Here is a 16073-nt window from a genome sequence, read left to right as displayed (position 1 = left end):
GGGCAGAAGGTCTTTGGAAACCAACTTGGTGAGACAGAGTTTTTTGCGAGGCATGGAATTTTGGGTTTCTGACATGGAGATCAGTGCTTCTGGCTAGAGCCCCCCACCCCCCCAGGCCTGGATGCTGATCTGCAGAAGTCCTTAAATTGCTTGCAATAAAGAGGCGACACAGGCATGCTGTTTCAGGGGCTTGCCGGGTGGGAGGTGTCCTGAAGTCGAATTGGTGAGACAGCTATAGAAGAGACTCTTCTGAGAGGGGGAATTTTGGGTTTCTGACACAGAGATCAGAGTTTGCGGATGTGACATGCCCCTTAGGGCTGGCACCCAGCTGCGGGGATCCTTGAAGGTTGTGTTGCACTGCGGTGCTCCCAAGGCTCCCTGTTAACCGGATTTGAGGTTGCCAGTTCTATATCCCCTAAACCCTGGTGGCCCACACCCCAGAGAATCACACTTCTTGAGTCTGCAATATCACAGACTTCCCATCCGTGAATCCACCACACCCTGAGGTCCATCTGAGGTCCTTGATTGTCCTAGCCCTCATGTTTGTGGGGTTTTTTCCCTTTTCCTTTTCTCTTTCCTTTTTTTCTTTTTTCTTTTTTTATTGTCTTGGTTGCTAATAATGCATTATTTTCTAGTCTTTTCTCCCATTGTATCCCCCAAGGAATTTTTACATTTATTAAGGTGTTTTTTTCTCTCTCTCTCTTTCTTCTTTTCTTTTTCTTGCTTGATTGCCTTCCTTTTCTTTGCCCACCCTTTTTTTCTCTTCTCTTTTTTTTCTTTTCCCTCGTTTTCTTCTTATTTTATCTTAATTATACAATAGATGATGGCGGTAACACCTCAAATTTGCTGGGTTTACTAATCCTCCATTTCCTTGTTTCTCTGTGAATTGATTTTGGCCACCTACACTATTCCCTTTCCCCCACATCTTGATATCCTCCATCATCTACTGTCTCTCCTATATTCCACCTTCCTTTCTTTGATCCCCAAACTGTCTACCTTTTAATTTTTAATACCTTTGTTTTGTTTCCTGTCTTTTATCCACTCTTTATACTATTGTCTTTCTTTTCTCTTTCCCTCTCTCATGAAAACACTGGTTTTATTATTCAAACTATATTCCTCCCATATTCAGTAGACTACCACCTTATAGGTACTCTACTTACTGCTATAACTCTACACAACTTACATGAATCTAATATACATCCTCTCAGGTCTCATATTGTTGCTCATTAACATTTATTACCAATAATACTTTACACATTTTCCTTTCTTACACAATTGCCTTTCCCTGGCCCTAATATTTTCCTTCAAAGTGAACTCAGCCAGCAACAAGAAATTAGAATAAGGAGAAAAAAGTGACAAAGAGAAGATACAACACTTACACAAGAACAAGAGCTAATTAATCCCCAAGACTAGACAAAGAAGCTGAGGAACTGGTTAAACCTGTCAAGATAAAATGATGACCAGACAGCAACAAAAAACTACAAACCAAACCAGGAATCAGGAAAACATGGCTGAATACAATGAACAAACTAAAAACCAGGAAGGGGAGCAGAATTTTGCACAAGTAACGTATATCAGAGACAAACTTAATGAAGTAAAGGAAGAGGTTAACAATATGAAGAAAACACGTGGAGAGGAAATTGCAGACATACACAAAAAGATAACAGATATGATGGGAATGAACACCACAGTTCAAGAAATCAAAAATACACGTGCAGCAAATAGTAGATTAGAAGAGGCAGAGGAGAGAATTAGCAATGTGGAAGACAGTACATCAGAAATCAAACAGATAGTAGAATTGATCGATAAAAAGATAGAAAAAATCCAGCTAGGACTTAGGGACCTGAAAGATGATGCAAAACGCACAAACATAAGTATTATAGGCATCCCAGAAGGAGAAGAGAAGGGAAAGGGTTCATAAGGGGTGTTGCAGGAAATAATGGCTGAAAACTTACCAAATCTACCGGGAGAGACAGATGTACATATACAAGAAGCACAACTCACCCCAAACATCATAAGTGCCAACAGGCCCATCCCAAGACATACACTTGTTAAATTATCCAATGCTCAAGACAAAGAGAAAATTCTAAAAGCAGCAAGAGAAAAGAAAACCATCATATACAAGGGAGGCTCCATAAGATTAAGTGCTGATTTCTCATCTGAAACTATGGAGGCAATGTGGCAGTGGTGTGATATAGTCAAGGTACTAACAGAAAAAACTTTCCAACCAAGAATACTCTACCCAGCTAAACTAGCATTCAAAAATGATGGAGAGTTCAAAATATTCACAGATAAACACAAATTTAAATTGTATGCCAACAAGAAACCTCCCCTTCCAGAAATACTAAAGGGAGTTCTGCAGGAAGAAAGGAAAAAAAAGGAAGGCAGAGTTGGAGGAGAGTGTAAGAGCAACAAAAAAGACAAAAAGAGAAGAAAAACAAACACACAAACAAAATATGACAAATAGAAGTCCAATCAAAATATGGCTAACATAAATAATTCCTTGAAAGTAATAAAACTGAATGTCAATGGATTAAACTCACCTATCAAAAGATTCAGACTGGGACATTGCATAAGGAAATATGAACCATCTATATGCTGTCTACAAGAGACACACCTTAGACCCAGACATTCATGGAGGCTGAAAGTGAATGGTTGGAAAACAATCTTACAAGCAAACAACAACCAAAAAAAAAAGGCAGGATTAGCTATATTAATATCAGACAAAATAGACTTTAAATGTGAAACAATTGTGAGAGATAAAGAAGGATACTACATATTAGTGAAAGGGACAATCTCTCAAGAAGAACAAACAATCAAAATATTTATGCTTCTAACAAGGGCGCCTCTAAATACTTGAGGCAAAAACTGGAAATATTAAGTGAAAGAATAGATGCATCTACAATTATAGTGGGGATTTTTATCCACTACTATCAACTCTGGACAGAACAACTCAAAAGAGAATCACTAAAGAAAAAGAATATTTGAACAGTATATTAGAGGAGCTGGATCTAATAGACATATACAAAAGATTACACCCAAATACAGCAGTATATACATTTTTATCAAGTGCACATGGATCATTCTCCAAGACAGACCATATGCTAGGCCACAAAGAAAGGCTTCATGAATTCAGAAAGATTGAAATCATAAAAATAATATCTCTGGCCACAGTGCAGTGAAGCTGGAAATCAGCAAGGACCAGAGGCCCAGATTTCACACCAAGATATGGAAATTAAACAGCACACTCTTAGAAAAACAGTGGGTCAAAAGGAAATCTCAAAAGAAATTGATAGCTCCCTTGAAACAAATGATAATGATAACCCAACTTACCAAAGTGGCATGCAGCAAAAAAAAGTACTGAGAGGGAAATTTATAGCCATAAATTCAAACATCAAAAAAGAAGAAAGAGCAAAAATTGAAGAACTAACTGCATGTTTGGAGGAATTAGTAAAAAAACAACAAAGTAATCCCACAGGAAGAAGAAAGAAAAAATAACAAAGATCAGAACAGAACTAAATGAAATAGAAAATAAGAAAGCAATTGAAAAAATAAAAAAGACCAAGAGCTGGTTTTTTGAGAAGATCAATAAAATTGACGATCACTTAGTGAGACTAACAAAGAAAAAAGAGAGAAGATGCAAATACACAAAATAAGAAATGAGAAAGGAGATATCACGACTGACCCCACAGAAATAAAGACTATCATAAAAGGATACTTTGAAAACCTATATTCCAACAAAAATGACAATTCAGAGGAAATGGACAAATTCCTAGAAACACATAAGCAGCCTATATTGAAGAAAGAAGAATTTGATGATCTCAACAAACCAATCACAAGTAAACAGAAAGAATCAGTCATTAAAAACCTCCCAACTAAGAAGAGCCCAGGGCCTGACTACTTCACAGGTGAATTCTACAAAACATTCAGGAAAGAATTAACACCAATCCTGCTGAAACTCTTCCAAAAAATTGAAAGAGAAGGAACATTGCCTAACTCCTTCTATGATGCCAACATTACCCTAGTACCAAAGCCAAAGACACCACAAGAAAGGAAAATCACAGACCTATTTCTCTAATGAACCTAGACACAAAAATACTTAACAAAATACTTGCTAATCATAGTCAACAACACGTTAAATGAATTATACACCATGACCAAGTGGGATTAATTCCAGGTATGCAAGGGTGGTTTAACATAAGAAAATCAATCAATGTAATACACCATATTAACAGATTGAAGGGAAAAAATTCACATGATCATATTTATATATGCAGAGAAAGCATTTGACAAAATACAGCACCCTTTCTTGATAAAAACACTCCAAAAGATCGGACTACAAGGAAATTTTCTGAACATGATAAAGTGTACATATGAAAAACCCACAGCCACATTGTTTACAATGGAGAAATCCTAAAATCCTTCCCTCTAAATTCAGAAACAAGACAAGGATGCCCACTCTCTCCCCTTCTATTTAACATTGTCTTAGAAGTACTTGCTCAAGCACTGAGGCAAGAACCATATATAAAAGGCATTTAAATTGGAAAGGAAGAAGTCAAAATTTCATTATTTGCAGATGACATGATCCTATTCATAAAAAAACCCTGAGAGGTCTACAACAAAGCTTCTAGAACTCAAAAATGAGTTTAGTAAAGTCGGAGGTTATAAGATCAATGCACAAAAATCAGTAGCATTTCTATACACCAATAATGAGCAAGATCAGGAGAAAATCAAGAGACAAATACCATTTACAATAGTAAATTAAAAAATCAAATATTTAGGAATAAATTTTACTAAAGATGTAAAAACCTTATACACAAAGAACTACATAAGACTGTTTAAGGAAATCAAAGAAGACCTAAACAAATGGAAGAATATTCCCTGTTCATGGATAGGAAGACTAAATATTATTAAGATATCTATCCTACCAAAACTGATCTACACATTCAATGCAATCCCAATAAAAAATCAACACAGCATTCTTTAAGGAACAAGAAAAAATAACTATGGAATTTATTTGGAAAGGAAAGAGACCCTGAATAGCCAAAGACATATTGGAAAAAAAAAACGAAATTGGAGGAATCACACTACCTGATTTCAAAACATACTACAAAGCTACAGTAGTGAAAACAGCATGATATTGGCATAAGGAGAGACACACAGACCCATGGATTCGAATTGAAAGTTCTGATATAGAACCTCATATATATAGTCATATAATATTCAATAAAGCCACCAAACCCTCTCAACTGGGAGAGAATGGCCTATTCAACAAATGGTGCCTGGAGAACTGGATATCCATATGTAGAAGAATGAAAGAGGATTACCATCTCACACCTTATACAAAGATGAACTCAAGATGGATCAAAGACCTAAATACAAGAGCCAAGACCAAAAAGACTTTGGAAAGCAGTGTAGGGAAACATCTACAAGAACTTGTAACAGGAAATGGCTTCATGAACATCACACCTAAAGCACGAGCAGCCAAAGAACAAATAGATAAATGGGACTTCCTCAAAATTAAAGCCTTCTGCACCTCAAAGGAGATTGTCAAGAAAGTAAAAAGGGAGCCCACACAGTGGGAGAAAATATTTGCCAACCATATATCTGATAAGAGACTTATAACTTGCATATATAAAGAACTCCTATATCTGGAAAATAAAAAGATAACCCATTTAAAAATTGGAAAAAGATTTAAACAGACACTTCTCCAAAGAAGAAATACAAATGGCTACAAAGCACATCAAAAAATGCTCCAAATCTTTAGCTATCAGGGAAACGCAAATCAAAACTACAATGAGATACTATCTTACTCCCATAAGATTGGCAGTTATGAAAAAACAGAAGAATATAAATGCTGGAGAGGATGCGAAGAAATGGGAACACTCATCCACTGCTAGTGGGAATGCAGAAAGATCCAACCATTCTGGAGGACAATATGGCGGTTTCTCAAAAAACTAACCATAAATTTGCCATATGATCCAGCAATTCCACTGCTGGGTATATACCCAGCAGAACTGAAAACAAGGACACAAACTGATATATTCACACCCATGTTCATAGCAGCATTATTCACTATCGCCAAAAGTTGGAATCAACCCAAAAGGCCATCAACAGATGAGTGGACCAATAAAATGTGATATATACGTAAAATGAAATACTACTTGGTTTTAAGAACAAATACACTACAAACACACATGATAACTTGGATGAATCTTGAGAACCTTATTTTGAGTGAAGAAATCCAGGCATTGAAGGACAAATGGTACATGACCTCAATGATATGATAAAAGTAAACCATGCTATCTCAGAGAGCTAAAGACTGGATGATAGGCATACAGGAAATCCGGGGGTAGAGGAAGGATGTAAGCTGACATCTACATGGGTGAAATCTATGATAAGCTGGAGGTAAGTATGTGTACAAGGAAGGGATAAAATGAGGGCATAGGGTTACCTTTGGGTGAGCTTTGCGGGCTTGAGGGGGCCTAGGGATGGGCGGATGGGTAATATTGCCCAAGAAATTGAGGGGAGGATGGGGCCACATATGAACATAGGAGATTGTCAAGTGTTGTTTGATATTATAATGTTGAGAAAACCCTTTTAAAATATAATTATGAAAGTTACCTGTTTAAGATACTTAAAGGGGATAATCTGATGTAGAACAGACTTCTAGGGAATTTGTGAATGCTCATGTTGCCAGAGTGGGTTATATCATTGGGTATTAACCCATATAATGAGAGTGAAGGTATGCCCACATCCTGGGGAAGACTAATGCCATCAAATAGAGGGAACTGTATCTCTCAGGAGAAATGGTGGCTCCCAGGGCATTAGGGCAGTTGAGCAAGTCAAGCCCTCAACACTGTTGCAAGTATCTCTGAACATGGCTCCTCAAGAAATGAAGATTGACTGTCACTGTGGGCCCCAAGGGGAGGGGGAAATAGATATTTAATAGATGGAACCAACGTAACTGTGAGGGCAATAGAAGTGTTCCACAAGAGTACGCAAGGATGGATATAAAACATGTAATATTACACCAAAAACATATAGGGACCGACAGACTAATAATGTAAATCATAATGTAAAACATAAGATAACTAAAAATTTAGAAAATTGTACAGCCTAAAGTACAAACCACAATGTAAACACAAATGTTACATTGTTTGAAAACTATTGTCTCAATAACTGTACATCAGTTTCAGTAAATATGGTATGAATAGGTTAAAAGATTTATACTGTGGAAGGGAAAAGGTTTTATATTGGATATGTGGGAGTACTGTATATTGTATATATGAATTACTGTGATCTATAGCTCTTGTGAAGAGAAGCTTAACAATTAGGAAAAAAGAAAAGAAAAAGATAGAATGTAGAATTTTTCCAAATCAATATTTATTCTATATCTAACCTTTAAATTCAACACTATATTCCATTTTACTATTAAGGGAACCTGGCATTATATTGGGCTTCACTTTTCAGGAAGTTTTGGATCACAGAGTGGTTCAACAATGGCGGCAGAGGAATACTGGTATGGGACGTTATTGACAGGGGACAGAGGATTGACAGGGAGTTATACAGGGCATGTGTCTGGGGTGCATGGAAATGTTTGAGTAGGCTCATAGTGGAAACAATTAAAAACAACAGCTGGGGGGTGCTGGGTTCCTGGCTGGGGGCCTCTGTCGTGGTCCCTAGGGGAACAGCATCAGTCCCTTTGTGCAACGGCAAGGACCAGGAAGGAATGAGGGCCCAAAAGTGAGCCCCTGATACTAATGACTATTCTTGTGAACCTATACACCTGAAAAAAGAACAAGGCCTAGAGCAGCACTGTGCCTAAGAGTTCCCTCCTGACAGCCTCTGTGTTACTCAAATGTGGCCAGTCTCGAAGCCAAACTCAGCATGTAAATGCACTGCCTTCCCCCCAGGGTGGGACATGACACCCGGGGATGAGCCTCCCTTGCACCGAGGGATCACTACTAAGTACTAGCTGATGACATAACTAGAAAATGACCTTGAATTAAAGGTTCAACGCGGACCAGCAGAATATCCCTGTCTACATTTAGTAACAGGAGTTAAGAATATTTTTTTACCTAAAGTAAGGGGGAAATGGAAAGGACAAATGAGTTTATATGGTTATGAGTCTCTAAAAAAGTCTGGAGGTTGTCAGAAGGATTGCACTTACGCACAACTGAGCAGAGTCTCAGAGACAGATAAAGTAGATACAACCCTAGGTATTGGTTATTCTGAGGGCTAAATAGACCCACAGGTTTTATGGTCATGACAGATGGAGTTCATTTCCATGTCAGTTGGCCCTTATTTGGAGTTGGTGTTTCTGTGTGTTGGAGCTGGACTCAGATGTGATCTCTTTTCACAAGCCTTTCCTGTTACACTACTGGAATTGTAGTTGGTGCTGGGGTTTAAGATACATCTAAGTGATCTGAATCTCTGGACTGACAATATGATAGCCAGGCCCTGAGCCTCAACAGACTTCAGCTCCTACACTCTGGTTTATTGGACTTACCCCACTCAGCTAACATGGAGTTGAAGAATGTCAACCACCACACCATGGTGCCAAGAGTGCCTGCAACTGAAAGCAGGAGGATTGCATCCAGTATCCATGTGGAATCTAAGCCCCTTCTTGACATAGATGTGGAATGGACACAAGCAAGCCAAGGTCCACAGGAAGGATGAATATATTAAAGATTAGAGTGGACTTAATGATATTCTTTTTTTTTAAATTGATTTTGTAAAAATATTACATTAAAAAAATATGAGGTCCCATCCGACCCCACCACCCCCACCGCACCCCTCCCCCCCCCAGCAACACTCACTCCCATCATCATGACACATCCATTGCATTTGGTAAGTACATCTCTGGGTATCTCTGCACCTCATGGTCATTGGTCCACATCATGGCCCACACTCTCCCCCATTCCATCCAGTGAGCCCTGGGAGGATTAATAATGTCTGGTGATTGCCCCTGAAGCACCATCCAGGGCAACTCCAAGTCCCAAAGGCGCCTCCACATCTCATCTCTTCCTGCCATTCCCCATACCCATCAGTCACCATGTCCACTTTTCCCACTCCAATGCCACCTTTTCTCTGAGGTCCTTGGATTGGTTGCACCTCTATGTCAAGAGGAGGCTCAGATTCCACATGGTTACTGGATGCAATCCTCCTGCTTTCAGTTGTAGGCACTCTAAGCTCCATGGTGTGGTGGTTGTCCTTCTTCAACTCCATCTTAGCTGAGTGAGGTGAGTCCAATAAATCAGATTGTAGGAGCTGGAGTCTGTTGAGGCTCAGGGCCTGGTTATCATATTGTCAGTAAAAAGATTCAATCCCCTAAATATATCTGAAACCCCAATACCAACTACAATTCCAGTAAAGTAGCATGATAGTCTTATGAAAAGAGATCCCCTCTGGGTCCAGTTTCATCACGCAGAAACACCAGCTCCAAAGTAGGGCCATCTGACATGGCAATGAACCCTATCTGCCATGACCATAGAACCCGTGGGTCCCTTTAGCCCTCAAAGGAACCAATACCTGGGGATTGTATCTACTTCATCTGTCTCTTAGATTCTGCTCAGTTGTGCATAAAGGCAATCCTTCTGACAGCCTCCAGACTTTTTTAGAGACTCGTAGCCATATAAACTCATTTCTCCTTTCCATTTCCCCCTTACATTAGGTCAAACAGCATTTTAAAGTCATGTTATTATATGTAGACAGGGATATTCTGCTAGATCCGCATTGAACCTTCAATTCAAGGTCATTTTCCAGTTGCATCATCAGTTGGTACTTGATAGTGATGCCTCGGTGCCTGAGAGGCTCATCCCCGGATGTCATGTCCCACGCTGGGGGGAAGGCATTGCATTTAGATGCTGAGTTTGGCTTCGAGACTGGCCACATTTGAGTAACATGAAGGCTGTCAGGAGGAAATTCCCAGACACAGTGCTACTCTTGGCCTTGTTCTTATTTCAGGCATATAGTACACAAGGATGGATATAAAATATGTAATATTACATCATAAACATATAGGGGATGACAGAATGATAATGTAAACCGTAATGTAAAACATAGGATAACTAAAAATGTTGGAAAACTGCGTGTCCTAAAGTATGTACCACAATGTAAGCACAGATGTCACCTGGTTTGAAAGCTATTGTCTCAGACTCTGTACATCACTTTAAGTAAATATGTTGTGAATAGGCTGTTAGAGTATCGCTGTGGAAGGGAAAAGGTTTTGTGGTGGATGTGTGGGAGTGCTGTATATTGCATACATGAATTGCTGTGGTCTAGTGCTCTTGTGAAGAGAAGTTCAATAATTAGGGGGGAAAAAAAAGGAAAAGAAAAAGATAGGTTGTAGAATTTTTCCAAGTCAACACGTATTCTATATCTAACCTTTAAACCCATCTCTATATCCCATTTTGCTAGTAAGAGATCCTGACATGATATTGGGGCTTCAATATTCAGGAAATTCTGGGTCCCAGAGTGGTCCAACAATGGCAGCGGAGGAATACTGGTATAGGATACTATTGACAGGGGATATATGGCTGACAGGGAGCTATACAGGGCATATGTCCAGGGTGCATGGTAATGTTTGGATATACTCGTAGTGGCAACAGTTAAAAACTAAAGCTGGGGGGGTACTGGGTCCCTGGCCGGGGGTGCTGTGCCGTGGTCCCTAGGGGAGCAGCGGCAGTCCCCCAAGTGCAGCGGCAAGGACCGAGAAGGAATGAGGGTCCAACAGTGAGCCCCTGATACTAATGACTATGCTTGTGAGACTTAATGATATTCTATTCATGAACTATTGTGGTTAGTAATCGAGAAAATCTGGCATTGGTGTGGAAAAAGTTGCCATGGTGGCTGCTGGGTGCGGGGAATGGAAGGAAGAGATGAGATGTGGAGGCATTTTCGGGACTTGGAGTTGTCCTGGTTGGTGATGCAGGGACAATTACCAGACATTGTAGATCCTCCCATGGCCCACTGGATGGAACGTGGGAGAGTATGGGCTATGATGTGGACCATTGACCATGAGGTGCAGTGATGCCCAGAGATGTACTCACCAAATGCAATGGATGTGTCATGATGATGGGGGAGAGTGTTGCTGTGGGGGGAGTGGTGGGGTGGGGGCGGTGGGGGTGAATGGGGACCTCATTTTTTTTATTGTAATTTTTTTAAAAAATGAATTTTAAAAAACTGCAAGAACTAGAAAAAAAGAGTAAACTAAACCCTGAAATAATAGAAGGGAAGAAAGAGCAAAGATTAGAGTGGAGGTAAATAAAATAGAAAAATGAAAACAATAGAGAAAATCAACAAAATCAAATTTTGGTTCTTTGAAAAGATTAATTCAATAAAAAATTTTGAGATACACTGATGAAATAGAGCAGATAAAAATAATGCAAAGCAGAATTGAAAATGGAAACATTGTTACTGACACCACTGAAATAAAAAGACTATAAGAAGATATTATGAACAACTCTATGCTGATAAATTAGACAACCTTGATGAAATGGAAAAATTCCTTGAAACACAAGCTACCTACATTGACACAAGATGAAGTAGAATATCTCAACCAATTAATAATAAAGTGATTGAATTAGTCATCAAAAATCTCCCAAAAGAGGCCTGATGTTCTGAAATTTAGGGAATTGTGTCTCTCGAGAGAATTGGTGTCTCCCAAGGCAGGAGGGCAGTCTAGTATGCCAAGCCCTAAGCATTGAAGCAGGGTAACTGGGGGGAAATGGAATTGTTCCATAAGTTCATGAAATGATGGATATAGGATATATTAAATTACACCAAAAATGTATAAAAGTCTATACAGTAAAATGTATACCATAATGTAAAAAATAAGGTAACAAAAAGTTCAGAAAATTTTACAGTCTAAAATACAAACCATAATGTAAACCAAAATGGAAAGATGTTTGATAGCTAATTTTCAATATCTGTACATCATCTGCAGCAAATATAACATGAACATGTAAAAAGGTCATTGCTGGGGAATGGGGAAAAGGGTTCGATGTTGAATTTATGGGAGTCCCCTATATTATATCTGTGATTTAACTATGATCTAAAAATTTTTTGAAGATAAAATTTAAAATTAGGAATAAAAAGAAAGGATGGAGACACTGAGGATGAAATGAAGGAATTTGTCTTGCCAATGTACATACAGGGCAACACCTATTATACTGATGAAAGGCAAAATCCCCCAAGTGCAATGGCAAAGCCCAATAAAGATGGATGGTCCAACAATGAACCCTAGATACTGATGGCTCCGATTATGAGCCTGTGTGTCTGAAATATGAACTAGGCCTAGAACTGTGGGATGCCTAAGAGTTACCTCCTGAGAGCCTCCACTTTGCTCAAATGTGGCCACTCTCTAAGCCAAACTCAGCATGTAGATGCATTGCCTTTCCCCCAGCGTGGGTCATGACTCTCAGGGATGAGCCTCTCTGGTACCGAGGGATTACTACCAAGCACCAGCTGATGATGTAAATAGAAAAAAGGTCTTGATTAAAGGGGTCAACTCAGCTGGCAGAATATCTCAGCCTACATGTAATATCATGTGTTAAAAGCTACTTTTTGACTTTGGGTAAAAGGGATAAATGGAAAAGATGAGTCCATTTATATGGCTATGAGTCTCCAAAAAAGAGCTGGGAGGTCATCAGAGGGGTTGCATTTATGGATGCCTCAGCAGGATATCAGAGACAGCCAAGGTAGATGAAAACCCAGGTGCTGGTTCTCCTGAGAGCTGCACAGACACACAGGTTCTATGGTCATGGCAGATGACTCTGGAGTTCAGAGCCATGTCAGTTGGCCCTACTTTGGAGTTTATGTTCCTGAGTTGTAGTCAGATATGACTTTTCTACACATGCCTCTTCTGTTACTTTTACTGGACCTGTGATTGGTATTTTGGTTGGTGTATACTCAGGTGACCTGACTCTCTGGACTGTCTATGTGACAGCCAGTCCCTGGGCCTCTAGTTTGTTGGACTACCCTGGCCAGCTGACAGGGAGGTGAAGAGGGTCAACCACCATACCAGGGAGCCAAGAGTGCTTACAGCTGCAAGCAGAAGGATTGCATCTATCATACATGTGGAATCTAAGCCCCCTCTTGATGTAGAGGGGAACTGGACATAACCATCCCAGGGTCTACAAGACAGAGGAATAGAGTATGGATTACAGTGGACTTATAGGTTTTCTGCTGAGGAATTATTGTGATTAGTAAGAAAGAAATTGTAATAGTGATGTGGAGAGGGTGGTCATGGTGGCTGCTGATGATAGGGAAATGGAAGAAGAGATATGCTGTGGGGGCATTTTCAGGATTTGGAGTTGTCCTTGGTGGTGCTGCAGGGATGGATGCTGGACTTTTTGTGCCTTGCCATGGCCCACTGGGTTGACTGGGGGAGAGTGTGAACTACAATGTGGACCACTGTCCATGTGGTGCAGCGGTGCTCCAGAATGTATTCACAAGGTGCAGCGGATGTGCCACAATGATGGAAGAGGTTGTTGATGTGGGAGGGGTGGTGTGGTTGGGGTGTGGGGTATATGGGGACCTCATGTTTTTTTTTAATGTAACATTAAAAGAAAATAAAGAAGAAGAAAAAAAAGCAAAGTTTGATGATATTTTTCATTTTTAATACCCCAAAATATTTTTACTTTATATTAGTTTTTCTAAATTAGTATGTATTCTAATTCTAATATTTAAACATAGCACTACTATTTCAATTTTCTATTAATTGAATTTGGTGATATATTAGGCTTCATTTTTTAAGAAGTTTTGGACCACAGATGGGTTCAACTATGGTGGGGGATGAATGCTGGTGTGGAGTGTTATTGATGGGGGACACATGGTTGGGAGAGAGTTCTCCACGGCATGTATATAGGATACATAAAAATGTTCAGATTGATGCTGGGTATTTTCACAGTAGTTACAATAATACAGGACAACTGAGGGAGTGCTGAGTTCCTAGCCAGGGGGCTCTGTCACATCTCCCAATGGAATAGCAACAATCCCCCAAGGGCAAGGGCAAAGATCTGTGAAAAAGGATGCTCCAATGATGAGCCCTTGATACTGAAGGCTAAACTTATGAGCCTGTGCACCTGAAATTTGAAATAGGCCTAGAGCTGCAGGGTGCCTAAGAGTTACTTCCTGAGAGCCTCCATGTCACTTAAATGTGGCCACTCTCTAAGCCAAACTCAGCATGTAAATGCATTACCTTCCCCCCAGCATGGGACATGACTCCCCGGCCTGAGCCTCCTGATGCTGAGGGATTACTACCAATCACTAACTGGTGATGCAACTAGAAAAAGACCTTGAATAAAAGGGGGAAAAGGTAAGGACAAATGAGTTTATATGGCTAATAGTCTTCAAAAAAAGAGTCAGGAGGTCATCAGTGGGGTCGTGCTTATGCACACCTCAACAGGATCCCAGAGAGAGCCAATGTAGATACAACCCCAGTTCCTGCTGCTTGTTAGAGCTATGGAGACACACAGGTTCTTTGGCCATAGTAGATGGCTCTGGAAGTCAGTGGCTTTTCAGTGTGCCCTACTTTGGAATTTTTGTTCCTGAGTGTGATGGAGTTGGACTCATATGTGACCTTTCTACACATGCCTCTTCTTTCACTTTTAGTGAATCTGTGGTTGGCGCTGTGGTTGGTGTATACAGGAGACTTCAATGTCTCAACTAGTCATGTGCCAGCTTGGCTCTGAGCCTCAGCAGAATTGCAATTCCTACTCTCTGGTTTGTTGGACTTATACAGGTCAGTTAACAAGGAGGGGAAGATGGTCAACCACCATACCAGGGAGCCAAGAGTGCCTACAACTCCAAGCAGGAGATTTGCATCCATCAACCATGTGTGATCTAAGCCCCCTGTCAATATAGAGGTGAAGTGGACATCATCTTCTTAGGGTCCAAAGGATAGAGGAATAAAATATGGATTAGAGTGAACTTATTGATATTCTACTATAGAACTATTGTGACTAGTAATAGATGAAACTGTAGCATTGATCTGAAGAAAGTGGCCATGATAGTTGCTGAGGGCAGGGAGAAAGAAGAGATGAGATGGGCATTTTTGAGACTTGAAATTGTCCTACATGATATTGCAGGGACAGATGCTGGACAATATATACCCTGCCATAACCCACTGAATGTACTGAAGAAGAGAGTAAACTACAATGTAAACTATAATCCAGGCAGTGCAGCAGTGCTCCAAAATGTAATCATCAAATGCAATGAATGTGCCATAATGATGAAAGAGGTTGCTGATGTGGGAGAAGTGGGGGTTGGGGGTGGGGTACGTGGGAATCTTTTATATTTTTTAATGTAACATTTTTGTGATCTATGTATCTTTTTAAAAAAGAAAACAATCTAATAAAATAAAATAAAATAGTTTTAAAAAGGGGGAAAAATCTCCCTACAAAGAAAAGCTCTGGACCAGAAGTCTTGACAGGTGAATTCTAATAAATATTTTGAGAAGACTTAACTAACTCCAGTTCTCTTCAAATTTAAGAATTGGGAACTTTATGAATCCAACATCACCCTTATTCCAAAGCCCAATAAAGATACCACAAGTCAACTCCAGACGAATATCTGTTAGGAATATAGGTACAAAAATCCTCAAGTAAATACAGGCAAAACAAATGTAACAGCATATTAAAAGAATTATAAAACATGAACAAGTAGAATTTATTGCTGGTATGCATAATTGGTTCAAAATAAGAAAATTAAGTTATGTAATATACCACCTTCACAGAATGAAGGGAAAAGAATCACATGATCATCTCAATTGATTCAAAAAATTCATGCTACAAAATTGAGCACAGTTTCTTGATAAAAACACTTAGAACACTAGAAATAAAAGGAAACTTTCTCAACATGATAAAGGACATATATGAAAAGCTAACATCCTATTTAATGGTGAAATAATGAAACCTTTCCTTGTAAGATCAAGAACAAGACAAAGATGTCCACTTTCACCACTGTTATTCAACATTGTACTGGAAGTTCTTGCCAGAATAATGAGGCAAAAAAAAAACAAATAAGTAAATAGGGGTCGAATTTTCAATGGAAGAGTTAAAACCTTC

The sequence above is a fragment of the Dasypus novemcinctus genome, chromosome X (genome assembly GCF_030445035.2).
Source record: "Dasypus novemcinctus isolate mDasNov1 chromosome X, mDasNov1.1.hap2, whole genome shotgun sequence".
Taxonomy (NCBI): Eukaryota; Metazoa; Chordata; class Mammalia; order Cingulata; family Dasypodidae; genus Dasypus; species Dasypus novemcinctus.
This window is presented reverse-complemented; position numbering follows the sequence as displayed.